Source organism: Mastomys coucha, chromosome X (assembly GCF_008632895.1).
Source record: "Mastomys coucha isolate ucsf_1 chromosome X, UCSF_Mcou_1, whole genome shotgun sequence".
Lineage (NCBI taxonomy): Eukaryota > Metazoa > Chordata > Mammalia > Rodentia > Muridae > Mastomys > Mastomys coucha.
Genome location: NC_045030.1, coordinates 160,297,375 through 160,305,575, shown reverse-complemented (window position 1 = coordinate 160,305,575; position 8,201 = coordinate 160,297,375). Strand labels below are relative to the sequence as shown.

At 41.9% G+C, this 8,201-nt stretch overlaps 1 pseudogene; it reads left to right on the top strand.

Annotated features, from left to right (window-relative positions):
• Positions 1-1,806: 1,806 nt before the first annotated feature.
• On the top strand, positions 1,807-7,901 carry LOC116101164 (annotated as a pseudogene).
• The last annotated feature ends 300 nt before the right edge of the window (positions 7,902-8,201 follow it).

The window sequence follows — 8,201 nt, the reverse complement described above, 5'->3', positions numbered from 1 at the left end:
TTATCTCATCTAAGAGACCAAAAGAAATCTAGAACAACAACATAGCAGATTTTGCAACTTGGCTTACAGGAAAACCGGTCGTGTCTTTGACCTCCACCCTGCCTCTTTACACTCCCACCAGCCCATAACTGTGTTCTTGGGTTTCTTCTAAGTACTTACTCTTAACAAATTCACTACTGACCATTAGTCATTGTAAATAAGACTCCAATACTGGTCCACATACCATATGCGGCCTAAAACATCACAATAATATGTAATTCCTGATTTAGAATGACTGCAGCAAGCATCTAGTCCAAAACATCAATTCTATTCCCTCTTTTTTAACTGGGAAGTTGACTCCCAGTTGCTTTTAATGTGTGCTCATGACAGCACATTCATTTTAAGACAAAACTAAGAATAGAATTCAAGACACTTTGATACATATCCCAAACTTTCTACCATTTCCCACTTGGCCCAAGAGTATACACACAGGCATCAAGATGTTAGCTATCATTACTTCATTTTCTTACCAATTAAAAGATACCCACCCTTCTAGACACCTCTACAGGAATCTTAACAGAACTATTTTCTTGCAACATAGCTGAGATTGATAGCATTGCGTCATGTGCCAAAGTAACACCTGTCATTTAACGTATTAATCATTTTGTTAGCAAGATTGTGCAGTCCAGCCTGTTTGTACACTCCTGGAGTCCCAGGAGTTTGAAGATAAAGGCAGGAGGCTAAGGAGTCCAAAAGCAGCTACATCAGACCCTGTCTCACAAGCAGTGAACCAAAGATCACTCCATCTATCATTTTATTTACTAGTCCTTAACTAAATTTCCCTATAGTACCCTTAAAGCCAAAATACATGATAGATATCATTGTGCCAAAAATGATATGCTGTACTGAGCATCATTTGTAAAGGTATAAAAAGAAGAAAGTGAAGGTTTCTTGATAATGAAACCAAGTTCATTTTAAGACTCAGATCAAAGAAAGCTATGGTGATACTGGGGAGGGGGAGATGTTTGCTATCTAGTTTGCTCTGGATAATTCATTTAAAGGCCTTGAAAATATTTTTCCATTTTTTTTCTGTCCACATCCCATACCTCCTCCCCACCCTCCTGTCTTCATGAGGATGTCCCGACTCCCAACCCCTACCCCACCTGACCTCTAAACTCCCTGGGTTCTCCAGCTTCTTGAGGGTTACATGCATCATCACTGAATGAACACAGACCCAGCAGTCCTCTACTGCATGTGTGTTGGGGGCCTCATATCAGCTGGGTGGTGTATTCTGTCTGTTTGGTGGCCCAGTGTTTGAGAGAACTCAGGGGTCCAGATTAATTGAGATTGCTGGTATTTCATCTAAGCTTCCCCTCTTTGATTCCTGAGAGTCTCTCACGTCCAAGGTCTCTGGTACATTCTAGAGGGTATCCCCAACCTCTTACCCACCAAGGTTGTATGTTTCCATTCTTTCTGCTGGAAAGGTCTTGAAAAAATTTAAGTAGCACTTTAGTAATGTGTCAGAAGCATGAATCTTACTTTTTGTTTACTTTCTATTGTTTGTAACATTTTTGTTTATTTTGTTTGGTTTCAGAGCTGGATTAGATATTGTGACCCTTTGTATCTTTGTTCTTATCTCTTCTATCTGTTAAGTACTTGCTGTTACTGTGAAATGAAAGTTGAATAATATTTGGCACCTGTACTGCTATATTATAGAGGCAATCCATAGTTACTTAGTTAATGAATAGCAGAAGTCTGATTTTATTCATAAAGAATGAAAGTGTTTCCCAATTCTATTTAAGGGCAGAGATTTTTGACTTAGGCACCATGTTCTTGGAAGCTGCACCAATTACGTGTATTCCTCACAAAAGGTACTCCAACCATATAGTATTGGCTCAGCAGTGAGTTAATAAATGTGAGCACCTATGATATTAGGAAAACCAGCTAGCACTTTTCAAATGTTTATTTCTTGGCAATACAGTTCTAGATATTTTTTTATTTATCATCATATGTAATCCTTACCATCATCCTTTTCCTTCTTGTTTCTCCAGATGAGAAAACTATGGAACAAATAGGTCATATGACTGGTAGCACCAACATCCAGCAAACATCAAGGGCAAGTCCTGGGATTCAGGCCTAGTAGCTAGGCCTCTAAACTACTTTATTGTGCTATTATTGAAATACTAAAAACTCAATTCATAAGGCAATGTGCTGGTCCTAGGCTAGACATTTTGAGCATATGACTTCAATGATCAACCATAAATTCAATGTCATAGGGAAATAGACCTCAATCACAGATGTTTGGGAGCTTTTCTATCAGAAAGTTGGAAGTTGCAGTCATGTAAGAGATGGGGTATAGGTTCTAAAGGAAGATTATGGAGAAAGGGGAGCTAATATAGGTAATAATGCCAACTGGTTGTTTATTCCCATGAGAAGGGGAAGAGGAAGGTCTATGACATTAACTTCAAGTTTCTATTTATTCAATTGTGTATATGTGAATCTGTGTGAGTCTGTGTACCCCACCATGCATGTGTGGAGGTCAGAGAACAACTTGTTGGAGTTGGTTCTCTCAAGGCTTAAACTCAGGTCATTAGGCTTGATGATAGGTTCCTTTACACACACACACACACACACACACACACCATTTAGCCAGCCCTCTTTCCAGATTTCTAAGGAAGATACCAGAGTGAGCTGCTAAGGCCCCTTTTCTGCACCAGATTAGAAATAGGAGGAGAGGGAGCTTGGGATGGCAGGGAGCTTGATCTAGATATGATATCCTATGGAATGCATATCCCTTGGAGCTGAAAATGCCCAGAAGACAGAAGATAGAGCTTTGGAATTAAGGGCTTTGTTATTTTCAGCGTTAACAATTCTCTATCCCAAAACAGTACATAGGTCAGAAAATAGAAACGAATACCTATGAAATCTTAAGGATTTAAGTAATAACTCTAAGAAGGAAATTGTGGTGGTTAATCCTGATTGTTAATTTGATGGAATTTAGACTTGCCATGGAGACCGCGACCCTAACTTGGAGCCACATCATCCTAAGGGCTGGAGTAAACTGAGCTAAAAGAAGGGAGCTGAACAGCAGCACTCATTGACTTCCTGTGGACACAACCTGCCCAGCTGCCTCCTGCTCCTGCCACAGTACCTTTCCTGCCATGGTGGACGAGATCCCACATTGGCAGTCAAACCCAACCCTTCCTTAAATTGCTTTGTGGGATATTTTTTTACCACAGCAGACAATAAACTGATACAGACAGACACCAAGCCAGATGCCAGTATTCAAAGCAATTCTATTACATTGTTGTATTTGCAGATTTTCCCCCTCAAAATATCCACTCTTGAGACATCAGGATAGCTCAACAAGTACCAGCAGTTACCAACAGGCCTTAGGGCTAAATCTCATCCTCTGGACCCACAGAGTAGAAGGAGAGAACTGATCCGCCCACCTGCCCCCACCACACATACTTGCATACACATAGTAAATAAATAAAAGGTAATAATTTTTAAAAATCCACTTTTGAGATTTAAGTAAAATGACTCTTCCAAGAAAAGGTTGAGCTTTAACATCCTAAGTGTGTGTGTGTGTTTGGGGGGCGAGGGGCTGCCGGCTACTCAGTCCCTAGAAGAATAGCAGGCTCCTTTGTTGCTGGGCAATCCCTTGAACTTGGACTTCAGTTTAAAATTACAGTGTTGGTTGCAGCTGTTGGCTGGGGTTTCATCCTAAGTCTTTGGCTCACTGCCTTCCCTCTGTGAGGCCCCCTGTAATGACAGACTTCACATTTACTTAGGACAAGTGACAAAACATCAGTGGCCACTGACCCTACTGACAAATCAATGTTCGGAGAGAACCTCAGTGAGGCAAACCTCCTGCTCCCCACTGGGAACACACAGGAAAGACCATTTTCCTTCCAGTTCTTAAACATAGAGCAGGTACAAACTCTATGTGAATTCTGCCTTCCCCTGGGGTTAGAAACTTCCCCCAGTGCTCTGTGAAGGCAGCTGCTATACATTAAGAAGAATATGTGTCTGATGAAGGTGATAATGTGTCCCCGAGAGGTCTGTTCTGGATGTCCTCTTCACTGAACTTGTGAACTTTTCTACTTCCTGCTTGCTGGGGAAGGCTGCCCTCTGAAAATGTGCTTAGCTTCTGCCTGCCTCTCATTCGCAACCTTTCAGTTGACTGTGGAGACTTTCCAGTGTTTGCATTCCAGTCTCCACCTATCCCACTTTCTCAGCAGCCGATAATGAAAGGAAACCCAACACACACACACACACACACACACACACACACACACACACACACACGCACACACGCGCACACGCACACACATTTTTGTGGTTTTTACATGAATGCCTAAAACATTCTTCCAAACAAAGTCATAAGAGTTGGTTTAGGAAAGATTTGCTTCTCTATTCTGACTTGGACAGCAATTATTCACCCACAAGAAGTTAGAATTGTATCAAAAGGAAAGAGGAGGCGACATTCCAGATGAAATAAAAACACTTTCAGTTTACATATTAGGCTGCTGCATTCAGGCACCAAACAGAACGAGATCCTGCTGTTTATGGCTTTAGGGGAAAGAGCAGTTTTGTTTGCTGTTCTAATCATCATAAAGTTAAAGCTGAATATTAATTCCTCTAAGATTTACATAGATATGACTCTCATCACTGGATTTCTTCTCTCTAGCTTTGTGTGGTAGCTCCTTTCATAATCATGTTTTAAAAGCATAACTCTAAATTCTTTAACATTCTTTGCAGCAATGATGGTGTCTCTACCCTCTCCTCTTGAGTGTAAGTGGTGTATGCGGCCCTTTCAAACAATGGCTGATGGCAGCAGTGAGGCCATGTGAATCTTGAAATTGGACCGTAGAAATCCTGGAGCCTCCACTGTGTCCATACCAGACAACCAAGGACCCTTAGAACACTGCCTTACTTGTTTGCTTTTTAATCTTTTAAAAATTATGTTTTATTATTTATTTTTAGGTGTATGGATATTTTAGCTGCATGCATGTCTGCACCATGGACATGCAGTGCTCACAGAGGCCAGAGGAGGACAATGAATCCCCTGGAACTGTAGTTACTCATGCCTGTGAGTTGCCATGTGGCTGCTAGGAATCAAGCCCAGGTTCTCCACAAGAGCTGCCAGTGCTCTTAACTGATGAGCCACCTCTCCAGCCCCTTGTTTATTTTTTGATTGCTGTGACAGAACACCAATGTGCAGAGGTCTAGAGGGTTAGAGTCCAGGGTGGCAGAGGGAAAGGTAGCAGGTGGCAGGCAGCTGGGGCAGTAGCTAAGAACTCATATCTAGAACCCCCAACAGGAAACAGAATACACACAAAATGATGTGAGTCTTTTGAAACTTAAAGCTCTATCCATAATGACTTACTTCTGTCATCAAGGCCATATCTCCTAATCCTTCACAAATAGTCACCATCTGGGGACATGTCTGAGTCTTAAAGGGGACATCTCATTTGAACCACCCTAAGGGAAGAATTGGATGAGTTATGTTCTCTAGCTTTTTCTTTTGAAATTCCATTTGAAATATGGTCTCATTAAGTTGCCCAGGATAGCTTATTATGGCATCTAGGTAGGCCTTGAGATTTTGCTCCTCCTGCAGAGTTGAGATTGCATGTGTTTACCACAATACTAGGCTCATGTGGTGCCAAAGATCTAACTCATGGTCTTGTGCATGCTAGGCAAGCACTCTACCAACTGAGCTACATCCCAAGCCCTGACAGCATTCATTTGGGGCTTAGGTTACATGAAAGTGGTTCTGCTAGGCTTTTGTGGTTTTGTCTTGATGTATCTTTGTATTCTGGCACTCTGGCAAAGGAACAGAAATTTTTAGGGCACTTTCATTCCTAGGAAGGACACAAGCATTGTAAAGGATGAAACCACAGATGTAAATTGACACTTCTCCTCAGACATGTCTTATGCAGTGTTTGTTCACATTCCATTGGCCAAAGAAGGACAAAGTTCAGAGGACAAAGTGATTACACAGGCAGAGGAAGTTTAAGCAGAAAAGAAATAAACAATAAATAAGAACTAATAAGACCTATCATGGTATTTCATGTTGACGAGCTTCATTTCTCCTGATCCTAATATTTTTGTCTTCATCTTTTATCTTTTTAGTAGGTTTGAGGGTATATCAGAGATAATTGGGAGTGTTCTGTCTATAATATTTAATTAAAAATTTACTGTTAATTTAAGTTCTAGGTGATATCAGTGTTTATTCAGAAAAATTTAGTATTTGTCAGGAATAAGTCATATAAAACAAGGGAAGGCTTGAGATTTAGCTCAGTGGGTAAAGTGCTGGCCTATTATGCACAGAACCCCAGGTTTGAGCCCCAACTCAGTGTGAGCTAGACACAGTGGTGCACATCTGTAAGTCCAGCACTTGAAAGATAAAAACAGGAAGATTAGAAGTTCAAGGTCACCCTTAGCTAGATAGGGAGGTTGAGGCCAATCTTGGCTATATGAGAGACCTTGTAGAAGAAAAGGGATGGAGAAGGGTGGAAGAAAGTAGAACCCACACAGTAGTAAAAGACTAATTACACTTTTTAGTCTATGTTAGCAATGGTAAACCTTAGAGAATGTAACTGTTTAATACTATTGTGGAGAAGCAAATCTTTTCTAAACTAACTTAGAAATAATCTTTAAGAATTAACACATACCCACTTTTAAGTAAAATATAATCTCCTGATTCCTCTCTACTCTTATTTCTTCCTCCAACTCCTCCCATGCCTGCTCAGTGTTGCTTCCATGTACAAGGTTTCCAGACTGACCATTGGGGTTGGATAGCCAATTAGAGGCCTCCTCCCTCAGGAAGACTATTTCTCTACTTACCATTCTTTAGCTGTATTTAGTTCTTTGTTTAGAGATAAGACCTGGTGAAGTTCCCCTTGCATCTAAGTATGTCTGTAGGTGTTCTGGTTTTTTTAGGCAGCCATGTTTTTGAAAATGTGCACCCATTTCTTTTTTCTTTTTTCTTTTTTTTCTTTTTGGGTTTTCGAGACAGGGTTTCTCTGTATAGCCCTGGCTGTCCTGGAACTCACTCTGTAGACCAGCCTGTCCTGGAACTCAGAAATCCACCTGCCTCTGCCTCCCAAGTGCTGGGATTAAAGGCGAGCACCACCACTGCCTGGCCACACCCATTTTTTAAAGTGAAACAAATACATGAGAAAAGAACCCCATAAAAAAAGACAGAGAGCAGCACTTTGGAGGTCCCGTGAATCTGTGTCTTGCTTCCACAGTGTTTGGACGGAACAGACCCGGGAACCTATTTTATTAGCATCCAGCCGCTTTACAAGCCTCATCAGCTGCAGCCTCCGGGGACCATCTCCTCACAGCCTTCGGCTTCTAGGACCAGCCAGCATGGTCTTTGCAGTTAACCCCATACTCCAGATCAGCCATGACCTTTCAGATTCATCAGAATTATTTTGGACTGCCTGGTCAACTTTCACCCGAGGGCCTTCTACACCTACCTCTCTCTGGGCTTCATTTTGATCAGGATGAGTTGGCTTTGGAGGGCGTAGCCCACTTCTTCTGTGAGAAGTGCAAAGGCACGTCTCCTCAAGTTGCAGAACAATCACAGGGCATGCACTCTTCCAGAATGTGCAGAAGCCATCTCAAGATGAATGGGGTAAAACCCAGGAGGAAGCTGCTTTGGTCCTGGAGAAGAATCTGAACCAGGCCCTCTTGGATCTGCATGCACTGGGTTCTGCCTGTACAGACCCTCATCTCTGTGACTTCTTGGAAAGACACTTTCTAGATAAGAGGTGGATCTCATCAAGAAGATGGGCAACCTCCTGACCAACCTCCGTAGGCTGGCAGGGCCACAACCAGCGCAGACGGGCATGGCCCAGGGACCTATGGGTGAGTATCTGTTTGAGCGCCTCACTCTCAAGCACAACTAGGAGGTCTCTGTGTCTTCCAAGGGGCTCCCTCCTCTGCTCTGCACCAGCCCACCTCAGGACCTCCACCTGAATGAACCTCTCAAGCCACTAGGCAGCTTTGTTATCACTCTGGAGCCTCTCCCAAGTCTTGGACAAAGTAAATATAAAGCTTTTTGAGACAGAAAAAAATGACAAACAAAATGTCCTGAGCTCTCTTTATCAGAAACTTAGTAAGCATATTTGTATCTTTTCACAGTATCAGAATTTGTTGCATAACAATAAATGCACAAAGAACATCAGACTTGTTTAGAGCAATTTGCT